The following is an 18520-nucleotide window of genomic DNA, read 5'->3' as shown; positions in this document are numbered from 1 at the left end:
CCCCCTTTTCCTTCTCAATCTCCTCCTCTTTTCTTCTCCAACAAGGAAAGGAGGAGTCCTACTCCCGGTGGGAGTAGGACTCCCCCCATGGCGCGCCTCCTCCATAGGCCGGCCGCCTCCCCCCTTGCTCCTATATATATGGGGGCAGGGGGCACCCCAAAGACAACAACAATTGATCCTTGAGATCTATTAGCCGTGTGCGGTGCCCATCTCCACCATAGTCCTCCTCGATAATATTGTAGCGGTGCTTAGGCGAAGCCATGCGACGGTAGAACATCAAGATCGTCACCACGCCATCATGCTGACGGAACTCTCCCTCGACACTCGGCTGGATCGGAGTTCGAGGGACATCATCGAGCTGAACGTGTGCTAGAACTCGGAGGTGCCGTAGTTTCGGTGCTTGATCGGTCGGGCCGTGAAGACGTACGACTACATCAACCGCGTTTTGCTTCCGCTTCCGCTTACGGTCTACGAGGGTACGTGGACAACACTCTCCCCTCTCGTTGCTATTCATCACCATGATCTTGCGTGTGTGTAGGAAATTTTTGAAATTACTACGTTCCCCAACACATAAGTACCTATTTAATCAGAGAAACACCAAAAAATTCCAAGATTCAACCACTAGATAGGAACGGTCATTCCCACCGTTTTGACCGCATTTTGAAACGGGCATAAAAAGTTCAAAAAAATTCAAAAAATTGGGAAACCTTCGCATTGTGTCATTATATGTGGCCAAGTTCCCAGGAAAAATAAGAAACTTGTAATACGGCAATTATTTTAAAAAAAGTGTTCTCAGAAACGAGCTATCACGTGTGGAGATCAATGGCTTTCAAGCCAAATGATCAATCTTATGGCCACATTCTTGGCATAGTTTGTTCAAATGATCTCATATTGTGCACAAGGGTGCATATTGGAATAGCAAACAATGTTGCCTAAGGAAGTTTTCATTTTCTTTGGACGAAAAAACCATTTTCCATTTTTCGAGTGCCCAAAAGGAGGTTTTTTTGTGAAGGACCTCCCAAATAATTGTTGCAAAATTGGACCAAATCATTTTTCTAAAATACTAGGCCATATTTAATGCACAATTGACAAAATGGTTGGGTGTCAAAAGTTTTGATCCACCTCTGGTGAAAAAGACAAATTTTCGCCGATTCAATTGGAAGCGGGTCAAATGTGAACTGCAGGTGCCTCATAGTTTGCTATATATTTTTTCCAAAAATCATTTCTAGGTACATAAGTACCTATTTAATCAGAGAAACACCAGAAAAATTCCAATATTCAACCACTAGATAGGAACGGTCATTCCCGCTGTTTTGACCGCATTTTGAAACGGGCATAAAAAATTCAAAAAAAAACAAAAAATTGGGAAACCTTCGCATTGTGTCATTATATGTGGCCAAGTTCCCAGGAAAAATAACAAACTTGTAATACAGCAATTATTTTAAAAAAATGTTCTCAGAAACGAGCTATCACGTGTGGAGATCAATGGCTTTCAAGCCAAATGATCAATCTTATGGCCACATTCATGGCATAGTTTGTTCAAATGATATCATATTGTGCACAAGGGTGCATATTGGAATGGCAAACAATGTTGCCTAAGGAAGTTTTCATTTTCTTTGGACGAAAAAACCATTTTCCATTTTTCGAGTGCCCAAAAGGAGGTTTTTTTGTGAAGGACCTCCCAAATAATTGTTGAAAAATTGGACCAAATCATTTTTCTAAAATACTAGGCCATATTTAATGCACAATTTACAAAACGGTTGGGTGTCAAAAGTTTTGATCCACCTTTGGTGAAAAAGACAAATTCCTGCCGATTCAGTTGGAAGCGGGTCAAATTTGAACTGCAGGTGCCTCATAGTTTGCTCTTTATTTTTTCCAAAAATCATTTCTAGGTAAATAAGTACCTATTTAATCAGAGAAACCCCAAAAAATTCCAAGATTCAACCACTAGATAGGAACGGTCATTCCCACAGTTTTGACCGCATTTTGAAACGGGCATAAAAAATTCAAAAAAAATCAAAAAAATTGGGAAACCTTCGCATTGTGTCATTATATGTGGCCAAGTTCCCAGGAAAAATAACAAACTTGTAATATTATTCTAAAAAAGTGTTCTCAGAAACGAGCTAGCACGTGTGGAGATCAATGGCTTTCAAGCCAAATGATCAATCTTATGGCCACATTCATGGCATAGTTTGTTCAAATGATCTCATATTGTGCACAATGTTGCATATTGGAATGGCAAACAATGTGGCCTAAGGAAGTTTTCATTTTCTTTGGACGAAAAGACCATTTTCCATTTTTGAGTGCCCAAAAGGAGGTATTTTTGTGAAGGACCTCCTAAATAATTGTTGCAAAATTGGACCAAATCATTTTTCTAAAATACTAGGCCATATTTAATGCACAATTGACAAAATGGTTGGGTGTAAAAAGGTTTGATCCACCTCTGGTGAAAAAGACAAATTTCCGCCGATTCAAGTGGAAGCGGGTCAAATTTGAACTGCAGCTGTCTCATAGTTTGCTATTTATTTTTTCCAAAAATCATTTCTAGGTACATAAGTACCTATTTAATCAGAGAAACACCAAAAAAATTCCAAGATTCAACTATTAGATAGGAATGGTCATTCACGCCGTTTTGACCGCATTTTGAAACGAGCATAAAAAATTCAAAAAAATTCAAAAAATTGGAAAACCTTCGCATTGTGTCATTATATGTGGCCAAGTTCCCAGGAAAAATAACAAACTTGCAATACGGCAATTATTTTAAAAAGGTGTTCTCAGAAACGAGCTATCACGTGTGGAGATCAATGGCTTTCAAGCCAAATGATCAATCTTATGGCCACATTCATGGCATAGTTTGTTCAAATGATCTCATATTGTGCACAAGGTTGCATATTGGAATGGCAAACAATGTTGCCTAAGGAAGTTTTCATTTTCTTTGGACGAAAAAACCATTTTCCATTTTTCGAGTGCCCAAACGGAGGTTTTTTTTGTGAAGGACCTCCGAAATAATTGTTGCAAAATTGGACCAAATAATTTTTCTAAAATACTAGGCAATATTTAATGCACAATTTACAAAATGCTTGGGTGTTAAAAGTTTTGATCCACCTCTGGTGAAAAAGACAAATTCCCGCCGATTCAGTTGGAAGCGGGTCAAATTTGAACTGTAGGTGCCTCATAGTTTGCTATTTATTTTTTCCAAAAATCATTTCTAGGTACATAAGTACCTATTTTATCAGAGAAACACAAAAAAAATTCCAAGATTCAACCACTAGATAGGAACGGTCATTCCCGCCGTTTTGACCGCATTTTTAAACGGGCATAAAAAATTCAAAACGCATTGTGTCATTATATGTGGCCAAGTTCCCAGGAAAAATAACAAACTTGTACTACGGCAATTATTTTAAAAAAGTGTTCTCAGAAACGAGCTATCACGCGTGGAGATCAATGACTTTCAAGCCAAATGATCAATCTGATGGCCACATTCATGGCATAGTTTGTTCAAATGATCTCATATTGTGCACAAGGTTGCATATTGGAATGGAAAACAATGTTGTCTAAGGAAGTTTTCATTTTCTTTGGACGAAAAAACCATTCTCCATTTTTTGAGTGCCCAAAAGGAGGTTTTTTTTGTGAAGGACCTCCCAAATAATTGTTGCAAAATTGGACCAAATCATTTTTCTAAAATACTAGGCCATATTTAATGCACAATTGACAAAATGGTTGGGTGTAAAAAGTTTTGATCCATCTCTGGTGAAAAAGACAAATTTTCGCCGATTCAGGTGGAAGCGGGTCAAATTTGAACTGTAGTTGTCTCATAGTTTGCTATTTATTTTTTCCAAAAATTATTTCTAGGTACATAAGTACCTATTTAATCATAAATACATGGTTTGGTGGCGATACATCGAGGTTTGGGCGGTGGCCGAGGGCCCCAACTCTAGAGCGCGTAAACTCGCATGCCCATCGCGTGGTCACCTCGTGACCGTGGCGTTGCCATGTGTTCTGGGCGGCCTAGGCATGTCTAGTGGGTTGGGCACTCCCCAGGTAGGTGCTAGGAAGAAAATTACAACATAATATTCTCACGAGGAGACCGATCGATGCTCAAACATGAATTAGCAGCCAAGTGTTTGATTAGCGGTACGGGAAATGCACATGGATAATGGGCGTGAGTTTTGGCTGAGGATGATCAGTTACTAAGAAGACCGTCTTCACAAATTTTCAGCTCAAAAGGAGGAGCCTAGGTGGACATAAATATGAATGTTGAAGCTGGGCTCAAAATAATGAATGGATTGAGCTGTCATTTGGTGTAGGATGGTTATTTGGGCATAGGAAAGCACTCTAGAAAATGGATACTATTTGGACATGGCAAACTGGTACTTCCTTCACAAAGTGCTGCTCTGAACAGAATAGGAAAATGAATATTGTTTAATTATTTTTGAACTAGGAAAGGAAGGTTTTTGACATATTTGATGAAGATATGATCCAAAAAAATTATGAGAATTTTTTGGGAATTTTGGGAATAACAGAAATATAGGTTGCTTCACAACCTAGGGCAAAAACTGCCACATGGACATGACACATAGGCAAAACTGATGAGATGGCGCCTAGTCATCACAACCCACCACAACCTACAAGGCTATGACAATCTATATTGGTCGTTAACAACTAGAAATAAGGTAGCGGACCAGCACTGTTTGCTTTATGACCATTTCGTGTAAGGACATTATGACCTTTCTGACCAAAATGGTCGCAATGGTTTAGGGTATGGAGCCCCCTGAACAGCTTTTGACCAATTGGTCTCAAATGGTCATAGATCTATGACCAATTCTTCCAGGGTCACTGACAGAAGGTCACTAGTTGACATATTTCTTGTAGTGTATAACTTTAGTATTGTGGATATTGATACTTTTTCATATAAATATGGCCAAATTTTACGAAGTTTGACTTGAGACAAATCTTATATGCGGAGTAAAATGGTCGATTTGTTGATGTGATCTATGATGCTTCGTTACATTGATGGGATATTGTTTTAGAGTTTCATTCCCTTCACACTCCCACGAGTCCTTTTTACTCCTCATATATGATTTGTCTAAAGTCAAACTACGTAAAGTTTGACCAACTTTATAGAAAAAATATCATCATTCACATTACAAAATCAATATCATAGGTTGTGTCATGGATTTAATTTTCATATTGTATAACTTTAGTATTGTCGATATTGTTATCCTTTTCATATAAATATGGTCAAACTTTTTGAAGTTTGACTTTAGACAAATCTTATATGCGGAGTAAAATAGACCGGAGGGAGGACTTCAAAAATATGTACAAAAATTGACACCTCATTTCAAAGAACTAATACCTAGCAATTGACGTATTTGGACGAATCACTTCATAAGATCGAAGGCAAGAGACCCATGGAGCACCATCGGCCTCGACGGCAGTTTCCCCACCAGCGAGGGTGGTGGCATACAATCCACCGCCCTGGACTCATGGATGCCTTCCACCATCAGGCTCTCAAACGACCAGTGCTCGGTGCGGCTACAGAGCAGAAGCATGCGGTGATGCTATGATGTGTGGACCGCGACCCCGACAAGGTTCCTTTCTCCTATACAGCCCCGGCCAACGCATCGGCCACCAACAACAGAGGTGGCAAACGACACATCTCGGCTTCTCTATCCAAAGCAAGCTGTGACAACTTCCTTCTTCCCTGGTGAGGCCCTCCTGCGGCGTAGCCACCAATGGAGAAGGCGGTCACTAGTAGAAAAGGGGGCAATGGTCCAGGCCGGGCCAACCCATTAGTCCCGGTTCAATCCAGAACCGGGACCAATGGGGGCATTGGACCCGGTTCGTGAGCCACGGGGGCCGGCCGGGCCACGTGGGCCATTGGTCCCGGTTCGACTGGACCTATCGGTCCCGGTTGGTTGCACGAACGGGGACTAATGGGCCTTGCTCCTGGCCCACCACCATTGGTCCCGGTTGGTGGCTTGAACCGGGACCAAAGGCTACCCTTTAGTCCCGGTTCTGGCCACGAACCGGGACCAATTAGTTGCCTATATATACCCCTCGCCCGCGAGCAGAGCACTCCCACTGCTTTGTTTTTCGTGGCCGGCGAGGGGAGAGCTTTATGGTGCTCTAGCTCACCTCCTATGCACACGAGGTGCTCGATGGAATGCCCGAGCCACACTACTTAAGCTTTCTCCTCTCCAAGCTCGACCTCCAAGCTCCATTTTCCTCAATATTTGTCTAGGTTTAGCGGTCCATCACGTCCCGTCCCCGTCTGCATCGCCGTCGATCGCCCGCGCCGATCTCGTCGTCGGCACCACTGTGGTGAGCCTCTTGTTCTTATCTTCTTTCTGAAAGGAAAAAAAATTCTTACTTGTATGTTTATATAGATACTTGTATAATTTTCTTACTTTTATTATTGCATCTTATATAGTGCGATGGTTTTGGTATCCGCCCCCATCGGCCCTCGTCCTGTCTATGATTCGGATGTGGTATATATTATCTTTTCATAACTATTGGTTCATTTATTGTTTATGACAATTATGCCGACCAACGTGACATAGATTTTATTTATCTAGGAGGTTGTTGAACCAGAAATTCCAACCGACCCTATTGTCGAGAGGTTAAATTTAGTTGAATAAGAAAACAATTTGTTGAAGGAAAAAATTAGAAAAATTGAGGAGGAGAAAATGATATTGGAGTTGCATGTTGCGGATGTCGTCGATGATCACAAGATCAACATGGATCCAATGCGCTTGAAGATTAGAAAGATTAGAAAATATGACATTCATACCGAGGCTTGGTATCATTATGCCGTTGGATCAGTTGTTACATTGGTTGTGAATATGATCGCATTTGTTTTCGCATTGAAATGATTTACATAGTTTCAGTGTATGGTTTAATTAATTTAGATGCTCTGCAGAGCTTTATGTTGTTAGATGAGAACTATGTATGTACTTTGGTTTTGATGAACTTCTATTAATTTGATCACTTAATTATCTATTCATGATGTTCTATAATGATTTTTGACACACTTAATTATATATAATGCACGCCGATGAACCGGCAATGGATGTACGGTTGAAGACACACCTTCGAGTACATTAAAGGCGTGCATGATTTTTTCGAAGTGGCTGAGGAAAACAAGCAGAATGGTTTTATGTGTTGTCCATGCCCTATATGTGGGAATACGAAGTCTTACTCTGACCGGAAAATCCTCCACACCCACCTGCTTTACAAGGGTTTCATGCCACACTATAATGTTTGGACGAGGCACGGAGAAATAGGGGTTATGATGGAAGACGGCGAAGAAGAAGAGTACGATGACAACTATGTGCCCCCTGAATACGGTGATGCTACTGAACATCAAGAGAAACCAGACGATGTGCACGCACTACACCACGACACCACAACACCAACATGCATCTGTTGGTATAGGTGTGCATTTCCGACGCATTGTCTATCTAGAACAACGCCGACACAAAAAACATTAGGGTTTGTTCAACATTTTCGATGTTTAGTCTGTTGGTAAAGTTTGGTAGTTCATCCACTCGATATGTGTCGGCATATGTTTGACTACCACTGGATTAAGTGTCGCCGAAGCTTTGCCACAGTAAAAGTGTCGGCCTGGTCTTAGCATGCCCCACTTACTTTCAGCTGCGCGGCACAGCCCAAAGTACCGAGCGGCAAGCGATGCGTGAAAGCCCAAATATCTACTCCTAATGGAGCAGTTGGTAGGATTGCGTCCATGGTTTATTTTCGTCTGGTTATATTTCGTCTGGTTTATTTTCGTCTCATATCCCACCACCATATCTCCTCACATTGATTTTTTTACCCTCACAATAAAAACTTTCCTAACTTTTCCAAAGTTTCCTAACTAGACACGTTATAAACGGGCATGTACCGATAGCACGTTATCAATTAATAAAATTTTGTTTTATGACAATCAATTCCAAATCCTAATTTTCCTAATGCATCGATCTTTGCCTTTTTTAAGTAGTTATTTTGATAGGGAGGGTTTAGCCACGAAAATCATCCCTCCATCGTCGGCTGCATCCCTCACCCACGTCGCTGTTGCAGGATCTTCATCCGTCATCCTGAGCAATTGGGGCGGCGATGCGGGCGAGCTTCACGATAGTGGGGAGGACCAGGCCGCGGTGAAGGCAGGTCATGCGCTCCTCACGCTCCACGAACGGAACCTGCGCACGGAGGCGGTAGCGCGGGGTGGCAGCCGGCAATGAGGCGGCCGCGCTACGTGACGAGCTATGGGTCCCCCTTTGTGATGTTTTGGCATCGCTCCTTCATCGCACATCCTCAGGTTCCTCTTGCCCTTCCCTTCCTCTGTCCTCCTCTCCCATCTCTATGCTTTCACGTGCATCCAGTTTTGATTCCTCGTATGATATATACCAAACATAGGTACGTCAATTCACTTCCTTCCCTTCCCTTCGTCCCTCGGTCCCACGCTCGTGGCGCTGAAGTGGTGGCAACAGGCGATGGCGGTGGTGTCGCTGATGGCGGCGAGGACAGCATGTGGCAGCTCCCGAAGCATGAACACGACCGCACCTCGGGCCTGCCGTCTGCCAAGATATGGGTGAGTTCTCGTGCTGCCAACCATAAACCCTCATGTCCTACAAATTCCTCAAACCCTACCGTCTTGATCCCGTCCACGCTCTGATCCAAAGGACGATGCAGCTCTGGCCGATTGACAATGGAGGTTTGGGATCCTTCCTCTCAGCACCCGCTCCTGGAAGAATCAGCGGTGCGCCACGCCGATTGAACCCCATCGAGATCACTCACCAAGATTGCTATTCTGAAGTTTATTGTAAAGAAAGTGAAGAGTGAGACAGGATCCGTTTATTTTCAACCGGTTTATTTTCAACCGGTTTATTTCCATCAAATTACCCCCACCCCCACGCCCACCCACCGAAACGCGCCAAGCGAACCGGGGAGAGATCCATTGATTTGGCTAAGGTAGGAAAGAATCTATTATTTGTTTGCTAAAGCAAATTGCATTAATGGGAGAGATCCGTTGATTTGGCTAAGGTAGGAAAGAATCTATTATTTGTTTGCTAAAGCAAATTGCATTAATGAAAGAGATCCGTTGATTTGGCTAAGATAGGCAAGAATCTATTATTTGTTTTCTAAAGAAAATTGCATTAGTGAGAGAGATTTGTTGATTTGGCTAAGATAGGCGGTTTTGAGTAAAGTTATCTTTACTGTAGACATATAATGACAATTAATCAAGTATCAACATCATTGCATGCTTATTGTGTGGAATGTGTGTCCCAATGTTGACAGAAGGTATAAAAAGATTGTCTTGGAATTATTATTGTCTTGGGAAGATATTGCCCTGAATTCTCATTTCTCATCAGAAATTTAGTATCCATTTTCGTTGATCTTATTTGCAACATGTACAAGTCAGTAATAATCTAAGGGGGTGCCCTACCGGAGAAGATTATGATAGTTGGACAAGAAACTTGGTACTGTCGTGTAAGGTAAAGGTAGGAGAAATAGGAGATAAAAGCATGCATGGTGAGAGAAGGAAGTCGAATGTCGCGTGGTAGCTCAGACATGGAGTGTGGAAGAAAGACAATGACGAGATGTATGTATCTACTAGATCATGACCATGAGATATCATCCCATAGAAATGACCTTTGACTCTCATGTCACATGAATTTTCTCTTTGTATATATATATTTGTTAATCCGTGGCAAACGCACGGACACTTAGCTAGTACTTCGGTAAGTTTCCTCCCCCCAATCCCCCACGTCCGACCTCTCTCGCAGCACACACATTCAACCTAAACCTAAATCGCCGCCGCCGCCGCCCCCGACCTGCCGGCAAATTTGCTTGCTCCGCCGCCTCTCCCACCCCGGCATCCCATCCCTTGGCCCGACGTCTAGTCCTGCGTGCTGCCCTATTATACACTGCCGAGGAGTTGCTGCCCCATCTGCAGCCGAGGAGACGCCGCCCCATCTACATACGAGGAGCCGCCGCCTAGTTCACTGCCTAGGAGTCGGCGCATAGTCCGCTGGCAAGGAGGCAATTGAGTTCTGGAGTCGCCCTGCTATTCGTATTCCTCCACCAGCGACCCCTGTCCAGATCGGCACCCCTTGTCTTGCCCCGACTCCAGTCTCCAGGCCACTATAGGTAAACCGAGTTTTTTCCTTTGCATCTACTCCTATATAAGTTCTAGGCTTTGCTCTTGTTCTGTCTTCTTTAATCTTGTCTACTCTCGCATCTTGTCTTTTCATTTATCCAGTGGTGGGCATGCTCATGTAAGAAGGTTTATTAGTAACTTCTGCACATATTAACATTCAGAGACCAGCTTTAACTACTAGAGGGTGCAGATTTAGAAAAGAAAATGTAACAGAGTTGTGGCACACCTTTTGGTTCAACATTGCTGTTTCTGGATGTTCAAGTGGAGAGTTCCCTACACTTCAGAGATCTAATTCACCAGATTCTGCATTTTGACACAGAACCTTCAGTTAAATAACACCGAAGATTCAGATTTCTTGTATGTTGGGTAAGATTGTAAATCTGCCCGTGATCCTTTTTCTTTGTCTGTTTATGCCATGAAAACAGGGACTGAGGGTTAGCCTTACAATTGCGTATAGTCCATACTAGTGCCTTCAGTGTATCTCATGTCTCTGAATTTTCTTTTTCTTGTACTGGATATTTTCTTGTTCTTTCACTCTTAATCTGTAGTTTTCTCATAATCTAGGTGCTCACGGATCACAACTTTAATGTTTGTGTATTGAATCAAGAAACCTTCTAAATCTGCCAACATAGCCTCCACTTACTGTATGCTCAAGTCTGTTTGTGGCATATCACATTTAACTTCTGTTTTAGTCTGCTCAAGTGGAGAGCTCCGTGAAATTTAGAAATCAGTCACAGAATTTTAGGGATAAAAGGGGTGATGGCAAATTGCATTTCTCTTGTCTCAGTTTATTCTTCCTTAGCGCCCATTATTTAATTTTTGTCTATTTGGTATGTATATTCGAAGTGAATGCCCACTTCTCCTATCCATATTTCATAACTATATCTCCTATTTTTCATAACTATGTTTCCTATATTTTCTTAACTATGTTTCTTAATTATGCTACTTCACCCGAAATTGGTGGATGGTGCAGTTTTAATCTTCTACTTCTCGATAAAAGCTGTGGCCATGTATTTAACTCATTACATAATTTACTCACTTTTCATATCTTTTGCACTATTTTTTTTATTAAGCATCATGGTCTGATATGTGCTATTTGCAGGAGAAAAGATGGAAGGAACAAGAGTTGGAAGTGAGCTCCCTGTATATGAACAATTGAGGCTAGCAAGTATTGCAGAAAACAAAAATATGTTGAGAGCTCTTGTTGAAATAAACAAGAAATATTTAGCATTGGGAGAAAACATGAGGCCCTCTGGGGAAGTAGGTGGCTTGTCCCAGCCAGCCAAGAAGAAAGTTATTCGGAGTTCTCATTGCTATATGTAGCTGGCATCAAGAGTTACGCTCGTAGCAGGCATGAATTGGTAAAATCAAGCACCTTTTTTTTAAAGTGATGTATCCGATTTGTTAGGTTTTCTAATTACTAGGGAAAATAATTTGTTGCGGGCTGAAGAACATGACTATGACCTGCGGGTAGATGAAATATTTATCAAAGCACATCACATAAAACTGGAGTTCCTACCACACAAGCAGAGACACTAATTGTTAGTCAGGGATACACATCATGTGCTTTTCTTTAGTACAGCCGTGCTTGTGACTGCATATTAATTGATGACGAGTAAAAACTACATTGAGGTCATTCTAGAAATAATTTTAGGTGCCTCATTTGCTCTATTTTTTTGCAGAAACAACCTGAAGAAGCAGCTGAACTCCACACAGAATTGAAGGAAAAACCTACACAAGGAGATTTTCACGCACATGTTTTTGGAGAGAAGGAACCAAGAGGAGGTGTGCGAAAGTTATGTCTGGGACCAACTCCTCAAAATGTGGGTACACAAGGAACAAAGGCTAAACCGCCAACAAAGCTTGAATTAGAATTCAAATTTCGTCGACAAGATGAACAAGTTTGTACTCTACTAGAGCGCATGGAACAAATGCAATGAAAAATTGGAGAGATGCATCAAGTTCTTTTTTCTCTAGGAATCCAAAATGTGGAAACACCATTGCCTAATAGTTCTGTCTCTCAGCCCGTGGTACAATGCTTAGTTGTCGGCTTTTTTGAGTCTTATCTAAAACATGTGGACACTAATTTAGTTTTTTGTGCATGGCCCTCCATAGCTCTCACGGATTGTAGCACAAGATGGCAAATGGAACTTCTAATTCAGACGACTTTTGCTAAGTTATATCAGGTATTATTCTTGTGAACTTTTTTCCGTGAGATGACACCTGCTATGTTTTGTTTGATGGGTCAGGAAGACATAGGTTCATAATGGGCACGATAAAGTGATACTAAATCTGGGTTATAGCAGAACATAGAATGTTTGGTTTCTATATTTACATGTGTGTAGCGCAACCCCCATTATCATGCAAATAGTATCAAGTTCACAGACTTAATCATGGAAGCTAGCAGAAATGTGTGATTTAGTACACCAAGCTAAATTAAATGTTTGCTTGCATACTTGTTCAAATAAGGTGAGTGGTACAAATGTCCGTAAGTGTGCAATTCCTAGTAGCTAAAATGAAGCCTCCTTTCTTTTAAAGATCAACCACAAAAAATCTACTTCCATTATTTTTTAGGGAAGAATATTCAGTTCAGCCCACATATTAGGTTTACATCTGACTCCTTTTTTAGAGAAAAATAGTTTTGGTAGCTTTCTGAGCATCTGTTTAGTCTCAGGATTTTAACCATATCAGAAAACAATATATGCAAACCTCTATTGTGTACCACACAATGTTTCATAGCATGCATGAACCAGAACACAAGCAATATCCTGTGTACCTCTATTGTGCACTACTACATATATGACTGCTGGTACATGTATATGTAATAGTACTTATGTGATTTTTTGCCGATTCATTAACTTCGAAATCTCTGAAATTACACTAAGGACCTTACTCATCTTGTCTTAGAACATACCTGATTGCTCATCAACAAGTCCAGACATTTTTATAGTAAGCCATTTCTAATATGCTAGGTGCTATGCTGACTTTGGTTTACATTCTAATAAGGTTATCTTTTGTAACTTGAATCTTTGCATAATTATTATATTTTTGAGATAACTGGCTTTATTTTTTAGATCCTTTATTTAGTAGATAAAAGGCCTCCTTATTTGTTTTATGTTTCAAATGCAATAGTAAATAAAAAGACATGCATAATTTTTATTGGAGAGGTCATGCAGTCAAGTATTTGTTTACCTTTCTTGTAAGCGAGCTTGTATGTTGTACATCTTTTATTTCTTGGATCTTTGGACACACTCACGAAGTTGAACAAATTGTATTATTTATATGATTGCTGAATTATTTTGTAGGGACAAATGATAGAAAGTACCAAGCCCGCTAGTTGATTGAAGATGTCCTCGCGATTGCTTTTGCTGAAAACATGGATGACACATTTTGTTCATACAGAAGTTGATTTGGCTTGGAGATTGAAGAGTTGGTCTTCGATAATATTCCGTAGTCAGTCCAGTGATCAAGCACTTGGTCTCTTAGGAATTTTAGCCATTATGTTTGTAACATGCCTATCTTGTATATCTGACTTGTGTATTTCCTTCATGGTTGTAGCCATCTTTAGTGAAGAAAACTACTGAATCTTCTATGTATATATTGAATGGATGCATTAATCAATGATACCTTGTGATGAACAGAAGAGTGCAATTGTTTGTATATGTATTGCGTATTGAACATGAACTGAATATTATGAATGTAGTTTGATTCAAAATATGATGCATTTTCATATGTGCTGAAATATAGAACCGTGGCAGCAAATGTGTCAGCGCAAGTATCTGACATCGCACTATCTGTCGGCATAACGCACTGGCAGAAAAACTGTCGGGGTAACAATGGACGTTGCACAGTGTGTCGGCATAACACACCGTCAGATGATCTGTCGGCGTAGCATAGTCCGTCGGTGTAGAAATGTATGTCGCCATAGATCTCACCAACACAGTCATATTGTCTGTCGCCGTAGATTTATCTGTCGGTAAAGACCTATCCCGGCAGGACTATAGGCGGCAGCTCCTTTCTGTCGGTAAAGGTTTTTGCCGACTGTAAATGTGTCGCCTTAGGTGACCTATGCCAACAGATTGTTTGACGCTGCTTTGAGTGTCGTGGTGTAGTGACGATGATGCTGCAACGGGCGAAGCTGCTGAAGATCAAGAGGAACCATACGATGTGCCCGATGATGATGATCTCCGCCGGGTCATTGTCGATGCAAGGACGCAATGCGAAAGTCAAAAGGAGAAGCTGAAGTTCGATCGCATGTTAGAGGACCACAAAAAAGGGTTGTACCCCAATTGCGAAGATGGCAACACAAAGCTCGGTACCGTACTGGAATTGCTGCAGTGGAAGACAGAGAATGCTGTGCCTGACATAGGATTTGAGAAGCTACTGAAAATATTGAAGAAGAAGCTTCCAAAGGATAATGAATTGCCCGACAGTACATACGCAACAATGAAGGTCGTATGCCCTCTAGGATTGGAGGTGCAGAAGATACATGCATGCCCTAATGACTGCATCCTCTACCGCGGTGCGTACAAGGATCTGAATGCATGCCCGGTATGCGGTGCATTACGGTATAAGATCAGACGAGATGAACCTGGTGATGTTGACGGCGAGCCCCCCAGGAAGAGGGTTCCTGCGAAGGTGAGTTGGTATGCTCCTATAATACCACGGTTGAAACGTCTGTTCAGAAACGGAGAGCATGCCAAGTTGATGCGATGGCACAGTGAGGACCGTAAGAAAGACGGGAAGTTGAGAGCACCCGCTGACGGGTCGCAGTGGAGAAAAATCGAAAGAAAGTACTGGGATGAGTTTGCAAGTGAGCCAAGGAACGTATGGTTTGCTTTAAGCGCGGACGGCATTAATCCTTTCGGGGAGCAGAGCAGCAATCACAGCACCTGGCCCGTGACTCTATGTATGTATAACCTTCCTCCTTGGATGTGCATGAAGCGGAAGTTCATTATGATGTCAGTTCTCATCCAAGGCCCTAAGCAACCCGGCAACGACATTGATGTGTACCTAAGGCCATTAGTTGAAGAACTTTTACAGCTGTGGAATGAAAACGGTGTACGTACGTGGGATGAGCACAAACAGGAGGAATTTAAGCTAAAGGCGTTGCTGTTCGTGACCATCAACGATTGGCCCGCTCTCAGTAACCTTTCAGGACAGACAAACAAGGGATATCACGCATGCACGCACTGTTTACTTGACACCGATAGTATATACCTGACAAGCTACAGGAAGAATGTGTACTTGGGCATCGTCGATTTCTTGCGACCAACCATCAATGTCGAAAGAAAGGCAAGCATTTCAAAGGCGAGGCAGATCACCGGAAGAAGCCCGCCATGCGTACCGGTGATCACGTACTTGCTATGGTCAATGATTTACATGTAATCTTTGGAAAGGGTCCCGGCGGACTAGCTGTTCCGAGTGACGCTGGGGGACACGCACCCATGTGGAAGAAGAAATCTATATTTTGGGACCTACCCTACTGGAAAGACCTAGAGGTCCGCTCTTCGATCGACGTGATGCACGTGACGAAGAACCTTTGCGTGAACCTGCTAGGCTTCTTGGGCGTGTATGGGAAGACAAAAGATACAGCTGAGGCACGGGAGGACCTGCAACGTTTGCACGAAAAAGACGGCATGCCTCCAAAGCAGTATGAAGGTCCTGCCAGCTATGCTCTTACCAAAGAAGAGAAGGAAATCTTCTTTGAATGCCTGCTTAGTATGAAGGTCCCGACTGGCTTCTCGTCGAATATAAAAGGAATAATAAATATGGCAAAGAAAAAGTTTTAGAACCTAAAGTCTCATGACTGCCACGTGATTATGATGCAACTGCTTCCGGTTGCATTGAGGGGGCTTCTACCGGAAAACGTCCGATTAGACATTGTGAAGCTATGTGCATTCCTCAATGCAATCTCTCAGAAGGTGATTGATCCAGAAATCATACCAAGGCTAAGGAGTGATGTGGTGCAATATCTTGTCAGTTTCGAGCTGGTGTTCCCACCATCCTTCTTCAATATCATGACGCACATCTTAGTTCATCTAGTTGACGAGATTGTCATTCTGGGCCCCCTATTTCTACACAATATGTACCCCTTTGAGAGGTTCATGGGAGTCCTAAAGAAATATGTCCGTAACCGCGCTAGGCTAGAAGGAAGCATCTCCATGGGCCATCAAACAGAGGATGTCATCGGGTTTTGTGTTGACTTCATTCCTGGCCTTAAGAAGATAGGTCTCCCTAAATCGCGGTATGAGGGGAGACTGACTAGAAAAGGCACGCTTGGAAGGGACTCCATAATATGCAGGGACGGATATTCTTGGTCTCAAGCACACTACACAGTTCTACAGAACTCTACCTTGGTGACCCCGTATGTCAATGAACACAAGAACAGTCTGCGCTCCAAACACCCGGAGCAGTGCGACGACTGGATTACATGTGAACACATCAGGACTTTCAGCAGTTGGTTGGAAGCACGTCTCAGAGGTGACAACACTGTTTGTGATGAGCTGTACTTGTTGTCTAGGGGACCGTCTTTGACTATATTGATTTGGAAAGGATACGAGATAAATGGGAATACATTTTACATGATTGACCAAGATCAAAAGAGCACCAACCAAAACAGCGGTGTCCTCTTTGATGCAACAACCGAGAGGGGAAAGGACACATATTATGGTTACATAGTGGACATATGGGAACTTGACTACGGACATGATTTTAAGGTCCCTTTGTTTAAGTGCAAATGGGTCAATCTGTCAGAAGGCGGGGTACAGGTAGACCCACAGTATGGAATGACAACAGTGGATCTGAAAAATCTTGGGTACACTGACGAACCGTTCGTCCTAGCGAATGATGTGGCACAGGTTATCTATGTGAAGGACATGTATACCAGATCGAGAAAGAGAAAAGATAAGGAAGCGAATACATCATATGATGAGCCAAAGCGCCACATAGTTCTTTCAGGAAAAAGGGACATCGTGGGAGTGGAGGGCAAGACAGACATGTCTGAAGATTATGAAAAGTTTCATGAAATTCCTCCCTTCAAAGTCAAGGCTGACCCCAGCATCCTGATAAACGATGAAGATTATTCATGGTTACGGCGCAATAAGCAAATGACACAAGCGAAGAAAAAGTGAAGACTTTCTCCCGCAACTATTATGATGATATCATGCCAACTTTGTAACTGACGAGTATGATACCATTGTCCGTTTTGTACATGCACATGCTATGTGGGTCAATTTATGATACCATGCCAACTTTCAACTTTTTCAGAGTTCATTTGAAATGCTTTAATGTCTTATGGTTCGGCCCTCGTAATAATTAAAAATAGCAACAATAAGTATTTTGTTGTAAGTAGAAACAAAACAAAATAAATAAAGCAAGAAAGAAAACAAAAAAACAAAAAAAAGTGTTTTCAAATTTGAAAACTAATGGCACTAACAGAAAGTTTATAATTTTCCTAAAACTAAAAGCAAAAAAGAATTAAAAAATAAAGCAAAAAAACAAAAGAAAATAAATAATGCAGAAAACAAAACAAAAAAACTGGAAAAAAATAAAAATAGCAACAATAAGTAAAGAAAACAAAAAACAAAAAATGCCTCCTACTGGGCCCCCACGGCCTGAATACGACTAGAAACGCTACTATGGGCCATGATTCAGGCCCGTGGTAGCCCCAGAAGGCCCATCAGGCAAAGCAATAGCAAGTAGGCCCGAAAGCCTGCGGTGGAGAGGAGCTCGAGAGGGGTGCGGCAGTGGGGCTTATAAACCACTGCACGCCCCTCTCAACTAGCGAGGTGGGACTAAACTTTGGCCCCGACGCGGGTATCACAGGGGCCTTTGGTCCCGGTTGGTGGCACCAATCGGGACTAAAGGGGGCATTGGTCCCAGTTGGTGGCACCAACCGGTACCAAAGGCCGCCGCTTCCGCCCTTTGGGCTGCCGAAAAAGAGGCCTTTGGTCCCGGTTGGTGCCACCAACTGGGACTAAAGGGTGCATTAGTCCCGGTTGGTTTCACGAATCGGGACCAATGGCTTTGCTATATAAGCAAACACTTTGCAAAAAATCAGAATTTCATCGCTAGTTGCCCCTGACGACGCCGACCTCCTCGACGCCGCCAGGCTGCTCCACCTCGCCGTCGTCGCCGCCGCTGCCAAGGCCGTCGCCTCCCCGAGCCCGCGCCGTCCTCATCGCCGGCCTTCTCGAGCCCGCGCCGTCCTCGTCGCCGGCCTCCCCGAGCCCGCGCCGTCCTCGTCCAGGGCCTCCCCGAGCCCGCGCCGTCCTTGTCGCCGGCCTCCCCGAGCCCGCGCCGTCCTCGTCCCCGTCGCCGTGTGCCTCCCCGAGCCCACCCTCCTCATCCCTGTCGCCG

At 42.7% G+C, this 18520-nt stretch overlaps 2 long non-coding RNA genes across 4 annotated transcripts; both read left to right on the top strand.

Annotated features, from left to right (window-relative positions):
• Window positions 1-7786: 7786 nt before the first annotated feature.
• LOC119340802 lies at window positions 7787-8785 on the top strand. 2 transcript variants are annotated; one of them, XR_005164684.1, is made up of 3 exons: window positions 7787-8317; window positions 8416-8590; window positions 8692-8785. It is a non-coding gene; the product is annotated as an uncharacterized LOC119340802 (long non-coding RNA). The 2 variants fall into 2 exon arrangements; XR_005164685.1 differs by having other exon boundaries at window positions 8682-8785.
• Window positions 8786-9820: 1035 nt separating this feature from the next.
• On the top strand, window positions 9821-13717 carry LOC119341505. 2 transcript variants are annotated; one of them, XR_005165128.1, is made up of 5 exons: window positions 9821-10525; window positions 11262-11520; window positions 11842-11982; window positions 12275-12345; window positions 13465-13717. It is a non-coding gene; the product is annotated as an uncharacterized LOC119341505 (long non-coding RNA). The 2 variants fall into 2 exon arrangements; XR_005165127.1 differs by having other exon boundaries at window positions 11842-12189.
• The last annotated feature ends 4803 nt before the right edge of the window (window positions 13718-18520 follow it).

Source organism: Triticum dicoccoides, chromosome 7B, assembly GCF_002162155.2.
Source record: "Triticum dicoccoides isolate Atlit2015 ecotype Zavitan chromosome 7B, WEW_v2.0, whole genome shotgun sequence".
Taxonomy (NCBI): Eukaryota; Viridiplantae; Streptophyta; class Magnoliopsida; order Poales; family Poaceae; genus Triticum; species Triticum dicoccoides.
This window is presented reverse-complemented; position numbering and strand designations above follow the sequence as displayed.